We start from the raw sequence: 19,428 nt of genomic DNA, 5'->3' as shown, positions 1-19,428 counted from the left end.
TCAGAGAAAAGGGGAATTTTTATTTTTCCTTTTCTACAATACTCTGGTTTTTTTAAAGTAAGCCTGTGATACTTCTTTTTTATTATTTTTTTAAAGGTCATTACTTCATGTTTCCTTCTCATCTTTTTTTTAAAATATATTTTATTGATTTTTTACAGAGAGGAAGGGAGAGGGATAGAGCGTTAGAAACATCGATGAGAGAGAAACATCAGCTGCCTCCTGCACATCTCCCACTGGGGATGTGCCCACAACCAGGGTACATGCCCTTGACCAGAATCAAACCAGGGACTCTTCACTCCTCAGGCCAACGCTCTATCCACTGAGCCAAACCAGTTAGGGCGATACTTCTTTTTTAACTTTCAACTATTTTATTTATTTATTTGTGTATTTATTTATTCATATATCTGTTTTAATAAACTTTTTATTTTGGAATAATTTTAGATTTACAGAAAAGTTGCAAAGACAGTACAGAGAGTTCCCGTGGCACCCCCACCCTATTTCCTCCATTGTTAACATGTATAAAGCTGAACTTGGTACATCACTATTAACTAAAATCCAGTTCTTCCATTAATGTCCCCTTTTGTTCCAGAGCCCAGTCTAGAGCACCATATTGCATTTAGCTGTCATGTCTCCTTGGTCTCTGGTCTGTAACAGTTTCTTGGGCTTTCCTTGTTTCTCATGACCTTGACAGTCTTGAGAAAGACAGGCCAGCCATTCCGTAAAATGTTCCTGAATCTGGGTTTGTCTGATATTTCCTCATGATTAGAATGGGATTGTTTTTTGGAAAGAACACCATAGAGATGATATCATCATATCACATCAGGGGTACATATCAGCATGATATCACTGACGATGCTAACCATCATCACTTGGCTAAGGCAGTAGGTATTTGCCAGATTGCTCCACTGTAAATTTGTTATTTTTCCCTTTCCATACTCTGTTCCTTGGAAGTAAGTCACTATGTGTAACCCACACTCCAGGGGACGGAGAGGTGGGTTAAGCTCTTACTCCTAGAGAAAGTAGTACTTATATGCATTTTTTGGAATTCTTCTATAAAAAAGATTTGTCTCCTCTCCCTCGTTTATATATTCAATCATTTATTTATATTAATATGCACTCATGTATATTTATTTATTGCTCAAATTGTTTCCAATTTGGCATTATGAGCTCTTTCTGCTTGGCTCCTGTGTCAATCGTCATGCCCCACCTTTTTGTTTCCTTACTTTCTCACACTATACTGATGCTCATACTCATCTAAATTTTTCCCTACCCTAGTCCTACAACTAGCCATTTCTCCAAAGAGTTCTTATTCTTTTTATTGAAGAATACTGTTTAGAAACCAAGATCAGAACACTGAGTGTGTCCCTTCAACTACTTTTGAATACAATTGTTTAAGATTTAATTCGTGTGTGTGAAGCACTTCTTAACATAGAGCCTGACATATAGTAAGCACTCAATAAATGGAAGAAAGCCATTACTGTTGTTGTCATTGTTAGTATTATGCATATTTTTAGTAAATTTGGAACTTCTAAATCCTAAACCAAAATTCTTAGTCATTATATCCAGCCCTAATAGGCCCATGAATCTTTCTATATTTCTGAGGCTCAGAACCATATAAGGCCAATAAATAATTGTTCTTCCACCTCTGACCCAGGATTCTGCATTCTCCAGCCACTAAATACTTTTTCTCCTTTCTTAGCATCTACAAAAAAACATAGAATCAAAGCACTTCTGTGGGAAAAGATGTCCCTTGATTTTCAAGTTTTTAAGTTTAAATGAAATATTTGAAGGGCATTTAAAAATAATCTCATATACCAAAGTCACTTTGGATCTATAAAGTGCAGTTTTGAATTTCTGCCTAAAATAGCTGTTGTTTTGAAATACTGCAATGTCATCAGTATGGGAATGGCAATTGTCCAATAGATCTGTAAAAGTCCCTTCAAACAATTCCTGTTCTGTTAAACTTCAATGCCATGGTTCTTACTGAGTAACTAGAGGCCTGGTGCACGAAATTCATGCACGGGGGTGGGGGGGATCCCTCAGCCCGGCCTGCAACGACACAAGCATTCCATGCCCCACCTGGGCAGAGGCCCTCCGCAGCTGGGCACGAAATGCTTGCCTCAATGATGCAAGCCTTCCCCCCGCACCCAGCCACTCCGTGCCCAGTGCCCAGAGGCCCTCTACAGCTGGGGTGGAATGCTTGCCTCGTTGCTGCAGTGACGAAGCAAGCATTCCATCAGGCTGCTCACGCTGCCCACTCTCAGTGGCCAACCCCCCCCCCCCGCCCCTGCCCCGGACTGGGGGACTCTGGCAGTGCTGAGAGGATTGGTAAGAAGAATGTGGATACCAATCCATCTTGTGGCTATGGGTGCTGCCATCTTTGTGACAGAGTGATGGTTAATTTGCATATTACCCTTTTATTAGATAAGATACTATAGAGTCCATTTTATGAATCAGATAACCAATAGCAAGAGTCCTAGTAAGTGACTTAAAGGGGTCCTCTCCCTCAAGTACTCTCGCCAGTTAGAGTGACCACCAGGAATCCTCTGGGCATGAGGATTAGAGATGTGTACTGGGTGGTTCTAAAAAGGACCCTGGGACCAACGGATAGGCTCAGGACACCAGAACAGGAATGAGTACGAGGTATAGGGCCATTCACACCTTTCAGGGCATTACTTGAGCCCTACAGAGATGTTGGGTGAGGAGCACTACTGAAGGTACAGGGTAAAAGTGCTGCAGGAAGCCCTGGGCAGTGCTGTCAGTGGGTTGGAGCACCAGCACTGAAAGGTCATGATTTCGATTCCTGGTCAGGGCACATACCCAAGTTACAGAAGGCAACTGATTGATGTAGCTCTCACCTCTCTCTCTCTCTCTCTCTCTCTCTCTCTCTCTCTCTCTCTCTCAAAACATACCCTCGGGTGATGAATTAAAAAATAAAAATCACTACAGGAGGAATGCTAAGAGATGAAAGGGAGAGAAGTTCCCTGATCTGACAAAACTCTTCTGCGTTTCTCAGTATCCACATTCTTCTTACCAAACACTCTGGGTTTGTATTTGTTTTTGAATAACTGCATTTTGCTCTTGGTGTTTCATAATGTACTGATTTTAGTTTTGGTTATTCTTCCTTTGTCCCAGTCCTGCATTCGTCTGGGCAAAGCCAGTTGATCCCTACTATGGGCTGCAACTTCTAAAATCTCCTGGCACCTGTATAACATATTTCTGGTCTAGCCCACCTTGAACTTTTTTGCTTTTGCTCCCAGCATGATCCCACCCAGCTCTCTCCTCTAGATCCTTCACCTGTATAGTCCTTCATCTCCATCTCACTGTCCAGAACAGTCCCTGGCCTTTACTGATGGCCCTTCAGGGATCATGTGGCTTTACAAAAATATCCCCCAGGCCCTGGAAAACAATCCCAATTTCCTTAAGGAAAAAAGTTATAAGAAACAAAGTAACCAAAGCCACCTTTTGAGTATTTAAGAAAAGTCTCATAATTCTGATGGGGACTGTCTTTCCTCCCCTCAGGAAGAGGTACAGGAGGGCCCAAGTCAGCAGAATTAGCAGATTCTTTACTTTATAACATTGAAATATTCCTATTAACTAAACTTTAGACTTTATTAAAAGGTGGTCAATGGGCAGAGGGATTTGATCCCTGGAGGCCAGGACCGGAAGTTCATATAACCAAGTGCATTTGTTTTACAAAGGAAGCATGGGATTGAGAGTCATTTATGCCTAGGTTCATATTTTATTCATTCCTCACCAACTAATACACTTTGCAAATCACAGATCATAAATTTTAACATAAAATGGTAACGCAATATTGCAAGATCTGTAATTTACTTTAAATACTTTAATCTGTGATCTGTATTACAATTAATTTAAACTCCATTTCTAGACATAGTCAGCTAAAGTGATATCTGGAATATACAGTCCAGTGGGGAGGGGGGGAGAAGGTATGTGCCAGCCAGTATTATATCAGAAATGAGATGTCCTCACTCTTACTTTATCAATAACCATTGCTTTACCATACCACTTAGCAAACTTAAAGTTAGGAATGGATTTTCCTTGGAGATATTAAAGGTATTCATAGCATGTGAGTTCGCTAAAAAATTATAGAAACACTTTCAAGAAGAAAGGATAAGAATCCTCGGAGGAGATGTACTCCTTGTAATGGTATCTAAAGCTTGATCCCTACTATGTCCCGGTCTGCGATCACTGATGTAGAAGAATTCCTAATTGCATAATGCTTACTAAATGACGCAGACTCCTACCTCCAGCAAAACTTTTACTCAATATATAGTTGGAGCACCTAAAATGAAATAGAGCTGAGCCTCTATCAAACCTACAGATTGTATGAAATATGTTGTGCCAACTTTACTAATGAATGTTAGTCTAATAAATATCTCAATGTATGGTAAATGTTGGTCTGAGGCTTGCTTTTATTACAACTTGATAATCAGTTTGTGGAAGAGCAGCTATCATCATCTCAAACTTCCTGGGTGGCTAGTATGACATCAAAAAGAACCTTAGAACTGGGTGTGATGAAATTGGCTTACAGGAATTCTCAAATTTTATACCCTATAGAGTTGTTAAGGAGTTACACACAAAAGCCAATGGTAAACTCTAGAGTCCAGTACAAACATACTATCTCAGAAATATTTTTTTATTTGTATTACCCAAGTTTTCTCAGGGCTCACCACTCTGGAAGTACAAATGAAGTGACATTATTGGTAATATAGTTTTCTGTTTCTTAACCTTTTCTCCTCTATTACCTACCTCACCAAAGTCAGCTACCTAAAAGAGGGCCCTCGGTAGAATTTCATGAAGTTTCAGCATGGGTCTCATGTGTGCACACACTCATGACAGTGTAGGCAGGAAGAGCTGCCCACACTCATTACAGCATTTGCCAGGAAGAGCTGCTATTTCCTGCTCCCAGCAGGCACCTCCCACTCATGCTCTAGAGCAGTGGTCTGCAGGGAGGGGGCTCACTCCATGGGAGATGTCAGGCAAACCTTGGAGAGTGTGAGGTAAATATTTGAGTTTCTGTTTAATTTTTGTTTTATCCGTTTTAATTTTTACTTTTGTGTATGTTTAATAAAATATATAATATATTAATACAAGAGAGAGTTTAGACATTTTTTAACAGATTAGGATATCAACCAGGAGAATTTGGTCCTGACCAGTGTCGACCCAGGAACCAAAAGGTCACTGGTTTGATTCCGGTCAGGGCACATGCTCGGATTATAGGCTCGATCCCAAGTAGGGGCATGCAGGAGGCAACCAATCAATGATGTTTCTCTTTCATCTCATCAATGTTTCTATCTCTTTATCCTTTTCCCTTCCTCTCTAAATATCAGTAAAAACATTTCAAAAAAAAGAATTTGGAAACCTCTGATTACAGCATCTGTGGATAGGGGGAAACATGCCTTTCTCCCTCTTGTACAATACACTCTGCTGAAGGCTGCTAAAGCAGTGCTCTTGTGCTGAAATGAGGTACAGATTCCTTAGTGGAGGAGCTCACATGTACAGCCCACTGGCCACTCCCTTTTATAGGACTCAGTCCTGACGCCAGGGAATGACCAAGAGAGAATGCCTCCTTGTGATCCACAGCATACTGGGCTCAGAATCACTCCGCCTCTCTTAGGATGAGTTCTCTCCAGAAATGTCTTCTGATTCTGGTGCCACTGATGGGGCAGACCATCAACTCATCACAGACACAGGGCAGATGTTCAGTAGATGTGCTTAGACATGTCTGGAGCTCAGTGAGGAAGGCGATTCAAGCTGAGAGGCACCATACTACACCACAGCAGACAGAGTAAGGAATAGTAACCTTTCATTGCTAAATCACATAATCATTTCCAAGGTAAAACTTTACCTGTACTGGGAAAACCCCTCTAGGCAATTTTGTCCCCTGAGCATGGATGCATAACCCCTGTGTCTGCTTACATATTCAACACCTGTGGGGAAAATATGAAGTTAACTATATAGAGCATTTTAATTCCTGGGTGTTCATCACATCATGTGAATTAAATCTGTTTAAAGAAGTAAATGCACATTTTAAAATGTGGAATTCCCCTTGACAAGATTATGAGTTTTAACAGTAAGTTATTATTCACTGAGCTCAAAATAATTTTCTATGGAAACTTTTCCCCAAATTAGAAAAGAAGCTTAAGAAAGATAAAATATTATATATAAACTAGAGGCCTGGTGCACGAAATTTGTGTGTGTGTGGGGGGGGGGGGGGATTCCTCAGCCCGGCCTGAACCATCTCCAATCTGGGACCCCTCAGGGGATGGATCAGGCCTAAACCGGCAGTCGACATCCCTCTCACAATCCAGGACCGCTGGCTCCTAACCACTCACCTGCCCGCCTGATTGCCCCTAACTGCTTTTGCCTGCCAGCCTGATCGCCCCTAACCGCTCCCCTGCCAGCCCAATCACCCCCAACTGCCCTCCCCTGCTAGCCTGATCGCCCCCAACTGCCCTCCCCTGCCGGCCTGATCACCCCCATGCACGCAGCTATCTTGTGGCAGCCATCTTGTGACAACGTCATACGTGAGGGTGCAAGGACCACCTAGGCTTTTATTAGTATAGATGTTGATCATGTGATGTGATTGTTCCTGTCCAATTTAGGGAACAATCACATTGTTGGACAAGATGCTGGTACAAGACTAAAGTGACCACTGAAATCCCACAGGTCTGGGAGTGGAACAGAAATTCTCCTACAACAAGGCCAGGCAGTGAAGCTGTCCCCAGGTAGTCCTCCTTTTACATTATGAATAGCCCCAGCCTCCACTGACCACTCCTGAGAACTCATTTCCTGTATCCCAGGAACTGTGCTAGGTGCTTTACACACAACGCTTAGCAGGGCAGGTACGGTGAAGAAAAGCAGAGCCCAGAAAGGCGAGGCAGCTTTCCCTAGGCATAGAGCTGGTGTGCGACGGGGATGTGAACTCAGAAGATCTAATTGACCCCAAGCCCAGCTCAAAAACAGGCCACCTGCCTTCTTCATGGGAACCAGGCGTCTTACTCCTTCAAGGAGAAAAAAGGCTGCTGCGTTGCTCTCTTGTGAACATTACTGTGAACAATGCCACTGTTGTGGGCCACAGAGTTAAAACTGGCTCCTGTCCATTGGAATTAATTCAAAAGACAAATGAGAATCATGCCTACAAAAAAGAAATACATTCTGGTGCTGAAATCAGCAGTATGTAATCCTCTTGAGTCAGGATGTAGTAACTTTATATAGCAACTTTGGAACTCTCTGATCAGATAAACTTTTACTTCAAAGTGAAAAAAATAACAAACTCTTTTCATCTAGGATAACACATCTCCTGCTCGTTACAGTCCCCAGTTCAGTGCTCACCCCGCATTTTCTCCCCTCCTCACCACAGTACACCAGCCACACTGGATACCTGACGTTGCCCTGGACACAGGCTTGAACAGAGCTCGAAAAGGTTCAGAGCACAGCTAGAAAGATCGTGAGGATGTAAGGGCCTGCCGTGAGAAAATCTCTAATAATATCAGGTCTATGGTTTAGAAAAGGGGAAGCCCGGAGGTGAAGAGCATGCCCTGGATCTATATTACACAACAAAAAATTATTTGGGGTGATCCTAAGCGCATTTTCACCAAATCCCAGAGAGTTAGAAACTCTACAGGACTTGGTGACTCAGCAGGACTTGGGTGAGGGGAGAGATGGACTAGAAGGCTGAGGATGACACCCAGTCTCTACCCTGAAGGATGGGATTGAAGATAAGGCTGTACTCCAGTCAGAGAGTTCAGAGAGACACAGAGATCCTTATAAGTGAGCCACAAAAATACTAGAGCTAAAAGGAAACAAAAAATCATTTAAATTTAACCTTCTTGTTTTATTGTGAAAGAAATTAAAGTTCAGGAAGATCATGACAGCAGATACTAAAATTCAGGTTCCTTACTTCCAGTTCAGAGTTCTTTAAAATATCAGAATAACATGCTTTGTAAACACAATAATGTCCTTGTGTATTATAACAGCCATGGGATGCATTGCAGGTGTAAGAAAATTTTCATGAGGCATAATTTTTATCTTGTAGTATGATGAGGTTGCTCAAAGTAAATGTATTAAATATGTTTCATAACCATAAAGTAAAAACACTATGAGTTTTTAATTTTAACAGCATTACATTTTTTTTATTCAGTCTGTTATTATTATGGTATAACCAGAACACTGCCTTCTCCCAGGATGTTTTTCTAATTGCTTTTGGATATTGGATGTAAGGGCCTGCCATGAGAAATTGTTGGATATTGTTATACCCTTTTAAAGAGGAAGGCATTCTAAAAATAGGATACTGTCAAAATGGTTTGAATTTCAAGGAAAAATATCTCACACCTGCTCACTGAAAAACAGTTCAAAAGTATGACATTTAAAATACGTCTTGCTTTTGAATTGAGTATTTCTCAGTGAGCAGGTATGAAATTTTTTCTTGAAAATCAAACCATTTTGACTGCATCCCTCTTTTAGATCAGCTTTCTTACTTATTTCCTTCACTTGTGAGGCTGAATGTTCTTCTGGCCAAACAACTGTATTGTTGTGTGCTTGTGCTTTGCTTTATTTCTCATTAGAGCATTTTAATAGCAAGAATGGTTGACTGTTATAGCATATCATTCTCCCTATCTGGTGCTTTTCTTGACGATTCTTTCAAAAATCCACCAATTCATCAATCAATCCGAGATTTACAGCTAAGATTCATGATTTAAAGGAGAATAAATAATTGTTCCTGAAGGAGACTCAACTACACCAAAGAAATGCAAAGAAAGAGACAGCTAGAAGAACCAATGTATCTTTCAAATGACCTGTGAAAGCCCAGGTCCCTCATAGAAACCTCGTAGAGAAGAGGAGCCCATCAGAACTGCCGAGGCAACATCCCTACTTTCAGTGGAAGAATGTAGAAAAATTGGGCGGTGCATGATGCTTTAACCATCAGCCACAAGGGTTTCTGGGCATGCTATATGAAATAGCAAGAATCATTCAAGGGTGTTTAGAATCTTGGAAAGCATCACTGCAAAAGAGAATTCATTTTCTACATATGGAATGCAGTCATGCTTCCTTCCTCACAGGGCTATGTGAATTCATTCACTCTTGGAACAAATATCTATGAGTACCTACCATGTGCCTGGCACTATTCTAAGAGCTAAGGAAACATCAATGAATAAAATAGACTAAAATCTCTGCCTTCATGCAACATGCTTTATACTTCAGGGTGACAAACAATACATAAGTGAATTGTGAAGTTTGCAGATGGTTATAAGTGTTATGGAGAAAAATTAAGCAAGGAAATGAAATTAAGTAATATAATATATGTGACTAACACAGCATAAGCATTTAAAAATTATTAAAGGGGTTTTCTTGCCATTAACAAAAGCTCTAAAAATTATTTTCTTGGTTTTGGGATTGGAGTTGAGGAAAAATTACATTTCTTTGGGGGGGGGGAGTAATAATTTTATCTCACTACTTCTCAGTAGTGAAATGATAACTTGTATTTATCAAATACTACCTTTGTGCCAATAACTTTATGTAAAAATACTTCATTTCATCCTGTAAAATGAATATTTTCCCCATTTTATACATGGGGAAAATGACACTTTAAGAAACTCAAGGTCACCGATCTAATAATTTTCTGTTAGAGCAAAGATTCAAAGGTAAATACACCTAACTCCAAAACCCACCTACCGGGCTAAGAGGCAGAGGAGCAAGGAAAAGGCAACATAGCCAGCTGAAGAAGAGACACGTTTCTCCATATTATTTTTAACTTCTTAGAGGGTTTTTCTTTTTGTTCTTTGCTCTGGTTTATATTATTAGGTTAATTGTCTATAAAGGTGAGCAAAATGAGCACTGTATAACAGCTGGAAATAAAAACAAACGATCCTTTTCAAAGATACTCTAGATTCAGAACCTCAAATGGCGATGGAAAGGTCACATTACCAAACCTGAAGTGCTGTTGTTTTGTTTTTTGTTTTGTTTTGTTTTTTTTCAATAGCTTGCCCCAAATCAGAAGTTTCTATTTTAGATGTTTGAATCTGAAAATCCAGCAATTTACACATATTTATGTTTACTGACTGATATTCTCTATGCAGGAGATTAGTGGTGAGAGAGGTGGTCCTGGGAGAGCAATGGCCATGTTCCCCTTCTTACTGACGCCCTCTCCTGAGGCCCTAAATCTAAACACCTTTTCAGTTTGGTTAGTCAAAATTCAAATGTTTGAAAATCATGTTACCAATTATTTATTACTAAATTAGTGAAAACAATAATACCTTAATTCACCACTTTCATTATTAGTTCTCTAAGCAATCATGCCTGGTTTTGTGGTTGTTTTATTTTTTACCTTTATTTCCAGAACTGTTTTTTCTCTTCACACAGCTGCTTTTCTGAGACAGGAGTTCCCTGATAGTGTTCTAGAAGCTGCATGCCACTCCTAGCCAAAGCTGAACAAATGTGCATCTCTCGGGTACCTTGCGTGCTGCCCACCTTTCCAACACCCCTTCCCCTCATTTTTATTTATTTTTAATTGAAAATGCAATGTAATAATAACACTAAAGGACAAATTATTATAAAACTACATTTGCACACCTATTTTCATGTCTACATATAGTCTCCTAGTAATAAGGCTGCTGTTTTAGTTATTTCTAGTTGATGTCCCACACAGACTACTTACAAGAGTGACTGCCCTAACTGGTTTGGCTCAGTGGATAGAACATCAGCCTGTGGACTCAAGGGTCCCAGGTTTGATTCCAGTCAAGGGCATGTACCTTGGTTGCGGGCACATCCCCAGTGGGGAGTGTGCAGGAGGCAGCTGATCGATGTGTTTCTCTCTCATCGATGTTCCTAACTCTCTATCCCTCTCCCTTCCTCTCTGTAAAAAAATCAATAAAACATATTTTTTTTAAAAAAAAAAAGAGTGGCTAATTTGAGTTTTAAAGAGTCATTCCCTTTTAATTCACACTAAAACAAAAAAACAGTTTAAATACAGTACAATATTTGAATTAACTATTAAAAGCTAAATGTGAGCAGATTACTTACAAGCTGCAGTTATTTGGTTTTGGATGGGCTATGTTTATGCTGATGTAATGGGAATTAACAGTGGCAGGAGAGACGGAGGCCTGGGGGACTGCTGATGGGAAGGGTGATGCTGGGCTCAGAGCTATTGCAGGTGGCAGTGAAGGAGACTGGTAGGGTAGAAGCAATAAGCACTATGAACTGAAAAAGCTGAGGTGGGAGAGGGCAATAATATTGAGTGGGCCAGAAAGAGTAATGAGTTATTAAAGAAAAAAACCATTTAAATCAAGCAACTGAATAAAAAAACAGAAGACAAGAGGGTAGCCCTGAATGTGCCTGGAGCTCCACCTCGATGCCTGCAGAACAAGGGAAAAGCTAATCAGGTCCTTCCCCAGCGGATCCCAAGCAACCTGGTGTTAAATCTGTGACAAGCTGTCCAGGTAACATACATGTGCATGCCTTTCTTTGGTCATCCTAATTTGAAAGTGTATGTTCCTTCAGCACATGATCTTGGACATGGTAGACATTTCACATGTTTGTTGATTGTTGACTACTGGTGTAGTTATCTGAAACACCTGGTTCTACAGCTTATACAATGGTGAATATGGCGGCCATTAGGATTATTTCAGGGTACAGAGGACCCTGTGAGTTCTATTCCACCTGTCTTCTAAGAGATAACAAGAGACCCTTTTAGTTTTTTCAGGTCCTTGTTTACATTCAACCCCTTCCCCCCCCCCAAAAAAAAAACAATGTCCTTTTGCCCTGGCTGGTTTGGCTCAGTGGATAGAGCAGGGGTCCTCAAACTTTTTAAACAGGGGGCCAGTTCACTGTCCCTCAGACCGTTGGAGGGCCGGACTATAGTTTAAAAAAAAACTATGAACAAATTCCTATGCACACTGCACATATCTTATTTTGAAGTAAAAAACAAAACGGGAACAAATACAATATTTGTATTTGCATACGGCCCGCGGGCCGTAGTTTGAGGACTCCCGGGATAGAGCATCGCCCTGTGGACTGAAGCATCTGGGTTCAATTCCGGTCAAGAACACATGCCTGGGTTGTGAGTCCGGGCCCCAGTGGGGGCATGCAGGAGGTGGCTGGTCGATGATTCTCTTTCATCATTGATGTTTCTATCTCTCTCTCCCTCTCCCTTCCATCTCTGAAATCAATAAAAATATATATTTTTAAAAATGTCCATTTTCCTGTATGGCAAGTGCGGTCATTCATATTAATTCTCTAAGAATTTTCTGCACATCTGTAGATTAATATAGCCACTTCTCATTGTGACATGATGGGTGAGAATGCTTCACTACTATAAGGTCCAGGAGTCTGTCTCCAGCTTCTCATTAGTATAAGCAGTAACGGCAGATCTGGACTTATCAACATCAGCATGGCTAGAACTGCCCTACTGGAGAGGGTTCATTATAAATATTGACTGTAATTCCCTTTTTAATTAAAAAAAAAATGTGAACTCCTCCTGTAATATTATAACCTCCAATTATAGGCCCCCAGGCTCCAGGAAAGGGAATAAAATAAAAGGATAATACTAAAAAGGCAAAAATACCTAGCCAGCCTGCATAAAAATGTTGTGTAATTTAAATGAGAGTTAAACAAAGAAGGTGATAAAAGTAATCAAGTAGTAAAACAAAGGGCAGGAGAAATAATATAAACAATGAACCATCAGGATGGTTAATTAGCTTGCTTTGCAAAGAAGATTTAATTTCTCCCCTGAAAGCAATGGTGGTGACAAATAAGCCTGACTTACCAAATATCTTCAAGTGTAATGTAGTATGTCCCCTACTGCCTATAAAAGAAGTGCCATTGAATTACTGTGCGTGGCGCTGATTGCCATGGGTGCCTCTAAATTACCATGCACGGGGCCTTTGCTCTGGATTGTTTTGACAATGGTCCTTTAGTTTTTTAAGCGCCACAATTTCTATTAGAATTGTTCCAGGACCCAAGCAGCAGCAGTGGGATAAATGGATGAGGTTGTGGAGACCACTAAGATTGGGAGAATACTGCTCCATTTAAGGCAGTCAAGTCTTGCCAAGTGAGCCACACCATCTAATCTTAATGATAAGCCTAAAACTCAGATGTGTTTATGTCATTTATTTTTATATCAAAAGTATCATATGGGACTAGCTACATGGATCCAGTGTAAAATGAAAATGCAGAATTCCGGGCTCAAAAATTATTAAGAATTTCAAGATGCATTAAACCAAGTGTGCATCCTGCTAAGCACAAGGCCCTATAAAGCCTGTCCAAGAGCCACACGAAACAAGCTGCAGGCCAGGTTCAGCTCATGAGCCTGTTCTAGAGGTTCCACATTCCCTCCTCATTTCCCCTGTGACTCAAAGCAGCTGCAAGATGACGGGAGGAGTTTGGAGCATGAGTTCGGAAGAACAGAATAAAACATGGCGGTGGCTCACAAAGGAAACGAAGTCTCTCATTTGTCCACTGCAAGTCTTAAAACCAACCAGGGGAAGAAATCTACCTCATTAATTCAAAATACCTAAAAAGTCTGTAGCTATTGCCAACGTCCTATGAAAAGTTATATTCCCCTGAAAAGCCTTCCCACCCACATCCCATTTATAGAGTTGGGTGTGTGCAATTGCCATAAAAGAGGAATAGTCAATCTGCAAGTGACTGTCACAAGTCAGACATACCCTGTACACGAGTGAATGAGCACCTGAAAAGTTCCATGAAAGTACAATGATAGTTTTCAATACATTCGTTAATATGATAATGTAGAGAAATGCTTCCCATTTAAAGTGATATTTGTAAGGCGCACCAGGGTGAATGGACAGGCTGCTCATGGCGGGAGGTGACTGGTACACTTACCCCAGTGTGGCACATACCCTCACTGGCATGCTGGCTAGAACTTTAGTTTTATAGGGCTGTCTGGACAAACAGTTTTTTTGTCTTGCTGTTTTGTTTTGTTTTGTTTTAATCATTTTTATTTCCAATTACAGTTGACATACATCATTATATTGGTTCCAGGTATACACTCCAGTGATTATAGTGATCATCCAAATAAATCCTGCACTCATTCAATGCCATGCATAGTTATTACAATATTATTGACTATATTCCCTATGCTGTACGTTATACCTCTATGAATATTCTGTAACAACCACAGTTTTTAAAGCTGAAAAATATCTTTTATAAAAATAAAAAATATCTAACTAATCTGTCACAAACTTTCATATTTACTTATGTCAACTGAAATAGACATGTACTTTTTTACAGTTGATTACAGTTATAGTGTTTAGGATAGCTTATGCCAACAAAATGCTAATGCCATATTGGCTTTGTCCACACCCAGAAATATTCTAATCCAAACACAATCAGGAAAAAAACACAAAGCTGGACCAGCTGGTGTGGCTCAGCAGTTGAGCATCCATCCAGGAACCAGGAGGTCACAGTTCAATTCCTAGTTAGGTTGCATGCTTGGTTTGCAGGCTCAATGCCCAGTAAGGGGCGTGCAAGAGGCAACTGATCGATGATGTTTCTCTCTCATGGGTGTTTCTATTTTTCTATCCTCTCCCTTCCTCTCACTTTAAAAAAAATCAATAAAAACATTTTTTTTAAAAAAAGCTATTAGTTAATGCTGTGATTTTACCAGCATATATGGGCCATATATGCATCTGCAAAGATATGTGCAGAGATAATGGGTTTATTTATTAGCACATAGAAGTAAATAGAAATAATATTACAATATCAGAGAGAATAAATTATTCCACTACAAATATAACTGTTTATTTTTGTCTCCCCCTCTAGAATGTGGTGGGGGAAGAGATTTACATCAGCCTTATTCACTGTTACTCCTGGAACATAGTAATAAATACTTGAGGAATTGAATTGAATCTATAGGATCAAAACAAGTTATTATTCACTAGTTCTAGGGTTGGAAAGAGAAGGAAATGAGACATGTAGCAGGACAACCAACTTCCTTAACGTCCACTTGCTTTTTTACTCCCTAATTGGAACTTAATTCCCATAGTCACTGCACTTCATAACTCTGTTGCTTTCTGATCAGCTTCTCATTCCTGTAGCTCATGCAGACAAGAACTGGGGCCTCCTTGGAGCAGGCTAGGACAGAGGTGAACTTCTTCCCAGAACCTAGAAAAGGCGACTGAGCTCTGTGGAATACTATTTCTAAGTATTCACCACACTGGAATCAATATCAATATGCTATCAGTGCGTGCATTAGCCCCACAGTCAAACAAAGAACACCCCTTAGAGCCCAATAATGATGCTGGGCGTGGGTAGCTGGGGATGGGCAAGATGATGCACAGATGACTGTATCAGCTCTGCTTAAACACAAGGCTTCCAGGATGTTACACAAGACTGTCATTCTTGTATTTTGTCGGAGATAGGCAGCGTCTGGATTTAGCCACTGATACACTCAGCAAAATAACTCTCTTATCTTCTTGACCCAAGAGGTGGATTCAGAGTACACCTTCCTGGCTGTGAGATAAGTTTTCTCTTCTGTCCTTGCCTAGTGTTGCCAAGGAATGCAAATGTCATGACTCCTGAAGTTGATAAAACAGGTAGACAGGTGAAACAAATTTGAATCATTACTGACTCAGGTAAGACCCGCTTTTAGTGCAACTCTATTATGCCCACGCTCATTTGTGTAGCTTTTCCCATATGCAAGTTCTGCTAGAAAAATATGTCAAGCAAGGGTAGTGGCAAAAAATCTGAGCATCAATTCTGCATTATTTAAATCTCTGGGATCAAATTAGGATATGACCAAGAGTCAAGCTCATCCCTGCAGTAAAACTGATCTTAGTGTTGTAAATGGGATTTCATTCTACATGTGAAATCTGATTTTCCAATTAGACTGAGAAGGAGTGGGGGGAGTGTGGTAGAGTAAAGATGACTGATCTGCATAGTGTACACAGTTAAGATGTTATAAAACCAAGATGAGTGGGTAAGCATGAGGATGCCCTAGTCAAATCACATTGGTTTGAAATCCTGGACCAATAAATGTTTAACTATGTGCCCTTAGCCAACTCTGTTAACCTGGCTAAGAAATGTGAATAATAGTACCTAATCCTATAAAGTAACATGGTTAACCCTCTACCTCATGATGCCATTTAAGAATCAGATAAGATACATGCAATGCTTAGTCCAGTGTCTGATACATAATAAGAAATGAATAAAGGAAAGCTGTGGTTCTTATAATTATTATTTTTAGATTCCCACCATGGCCTAGTTAACTATAAAGAAGTAACTTCTCTATAACTGTATAATTCAGTAAAAAAAAAAAAAAAAAAAGTAAAACTAACAAGTAAAACCAAAAGCAAGGAGGTGGTTAGCTCCTTGTGAGGTTTCCATCATCTTAATTGTGGCCACATAGTCAATATGGTCATGCTGACCTTTCACTCATCAGTGTGAAACAAAATTCTTTAAATTCTAGGAAGTTCCGGGGAAACGCCACTCAATGCAGCCATACAGCAATCTCTCCCTTCCCCCATACTCACTTGTCCCATCCACCCCTTGGGGATACATTAAAAATAAAACTAAGGCAACTGAAATAGCCTAAGCCAGTAATTAAGACACACCGCTAATCAAAGAGCAGCAAGGCTGTGGCCCTCTGCGAAGAAACTAACACCAAGATGACAGCTCCGATTACCAGGGCTTTGTTCTCCGGGAGCAAACAGAACACAAAAAGCATAAAGTTGGGGAACGGTAACTGCCTTTTCAGCATTTGCAGGGGCAGGGGGAGATTGCAGGCGCCTCTGAGTTAGAAGCATATTCCACAGATAACTGCGGCAGCCCACACCCACCAGCGCCTACTCTACTCTCAAAGCATGACTCCACTTTTTCTAACACAGCCCTTAAGGAATCTGGCTTTGAGACTTCCAGTAATTGTACAAATCACCCATGATGAAGCAGCTGAGAGCACTGTTAGACAAAAGAAATAAAAATTAAGCAAATAAAAACCTCATTAAAATGCTGCTTTTGGTCATGTTTACTCCTAGCAATCCATGTTCCCAAACAAGTCTTTCTCCATTGCTTTTCCTTGGAAGTAATACTTGAAACTAATTTTAATGGGCACTGAGAGATTCTCTCCAGACTCATAATCCAGTCACCAAACACACTTTCCCTTCCCCCATCACCATCTAGCACTCCTCCCTGTCACCTTAGAGCTTCTGCCTTAGCTGTGTTCTCACCCAGCAGTCCCAGCAGAGCTTTCTGTTCACATTACGTGACAAAAAAAGCCGGCAGTGAACAATCCATGCTCCTAAGTGCTTGCCATAAAGCCAGGCTGAGCTGACCTCTCCCATCCCAGCAGCTGCCTGTCAGCCACATAAGCTTAAAGGACCGAGAGTAGCATGTGTGTGATGGGTATAAACAAACTAATTAAAATCTGAGCTCTTTCATTCCAGCTAGTGCCTAATGGGACCAATACACTTGACTCTAGGCAAAATTAATAAATACATAAAATATATATTTTTTATCACTCCAAGCTGGCTAGAGTTATTGCCCTTCCTGCTTCCTATGATACATCTCTTTTAGGCTCAGCAAGCAGCCTAAAAGAGGAGGAACTCAGGGTTGCTATTCTTTCCTGTGAGACTTTTCAAATAAAAACTATCAACTCACAGCACTGAACCAAAAGACCACTCCCTGATTCCAAGTGGACATATTGATCAATTGAACTGACATGTGCCTCCTCCTTTCTCTCCCTTCGTAGCAATCAGCTGCACCAGGGAAATCAATTTCATTTCCCAAAACAAAAGGCAACAGACTGCTCCTTATCTGACACTGTCAGGCCACGTTTTTTAGGGGGGAAAGAATACAATGAAGATGCCCAAAGAGAGAGAGCTAGGAGTTGAAATGAAGACGAGGCATGCTTATCTGGAGTTTCAGAATTGAGTTGAGGTTATAACGGAGCCAGAGATCTGTATTCACCACAATCGCTGAGGAGCCTGCTGTTTTTGCATCTTACCAGATTCTGGATAAAGTTAAACAAGAGTAGCAACACGGCCACTTCCAAGGGCTCTCCTCAGGGTTACCCTTCATTGCAACTGCCGCAGAGAGGAGACTTGTTACAAGTCAGCCTGCAAACAATTCCAGCTATTTTAGAGACCAGCTACTGATGGAAAAACATCGTGGCAGTCCTCCCACTAACTATTAAGGACATGAGCTGAAGGATTAGCAGATAAATCAAAAGGCTCTAGTAATTTTATTTGTTTGGGGTCCTCATGTTTTTAATAAATTCTCTCTTGAACATGCGAGAGATCCCCTTTCACAGCAGGGTCATGTCAAATGCTTATTCAGCAGTCATTCCTTGCCATGAAGAAACTGAAACCAAACCGAGGTAAATACTGAATTTCATACTGCAAATCACTAAATATTTCATAAATCACAAGAGCAAATAGGGGACCAATTAGCTCTGCCCCATAAAAAAGAAATATATACCTTTACAATATTGAAAGACCATGAGCTGCTCATTTTAGAGCCTATTTGGGGTTTTGCCCCAAATTATCGTATATTTATTAAAAATTCCATCAGAACACTAAAAATAACAGGCAGGGATGAAGCAAGAATAATTTTATGTATTTTGATTCCTTTAGGAGTCTTACAGCCTTTGTCTTATTAACCCAGCAGCCTGAAAAACAGATTTAGGCAAAACAGCTCTTCTTTCCCTAGTCCATTTTAAGCAGACAACATCCCCCCATCTCCGCCTTAGCAGACACAGACTAACCAACAAAACAGCCATGCAATTAATGCCCACACACTTAATGCTCACCATCTCCTGCTCCCACCGTCTTCTTTTGATGTTTACAGCACATCTGTAGGTTGCAATACTAGGAGATGCCTTGTTTGACCTGCTGCATGATGCTGTGACATCAGTTCAGATGATGCAGCTCATTATGGGAAAGGCTGCTGTTGCTATGGCAACTGGGATGTGCCAGGAATCCTTGCTGCATTTCCAGTGGCGCCTGAGACAATACGGAAGCCCTGTAAGAAACAGACGATATGCAAAATTTAGACCAAAGGAAGAGGATCCCTCATTGGACTAAAATCCATAGATTTAAAATGGATTTCCCTGAAGGCACTTTGGAAAAAATAAAAATTACCTCCTACTTTGTTGTAATACATTTAGAAAATATAAGGGGAAATGCAGATTTAGTACTGAGCAAATATCAACTCAGATAGACAGTGTTTCTCTCTTAGGCAATTTGATTACTTTTTCTTCTCTGGACAACATTACAATACCTTTTTAGAAGTTATCAAAAGAATTTTTGCTCATTTGCCAAAGACAACCATACACACACACAGCAGGGAGCAAAAAAAGTAAAAGAATTAAAAATAGAATATAAACAGCTGAGAAAGTGATTCTAATAGTAAATTAGACACCAGTCCACAGGACCTTCTCATGCAGAATAGCCC

General features: G+C 40.4%; 1 protein-coding gene across 1 annotated transcript in view; it reads right to left on the bottom strand.

The window, feature by feature from the left end:
* AKAP6 (A-kinase anchoring protein 6) overlaps positions 1-18,931 on the bottom strand; it is a 509,747-nt gene extending 490,816 nt beyond the window's left edge. Inside the window, exon 1 of the mRNA XM_081089857.1 lies at positions 18,785-18,931. The gene's annotated coding sequence lies outside the window, so the exon portion shown is untranslated. The remainder of the gene's footprint in view (positions 1-18,784) is intronic.
* Positions 18,932-19,428: the final 497 nt, after the last annotated feature.

Source organism: Myotis nattereri (assembly GCF_964212035.1).
Source record: "Myotis nattereri genome assembly, chromosome: 1".
Classification (NCBI taxonomy): domain Eukaryota; kingdom Metazoa; phylum Chordata; class Mammalia; order Chiroptera; family Vespertilionidae; genus Myotis; species Myotis nattereri.
This window is presented reverse-complemented; position numbering and strand designations above follow the sequence as displayed.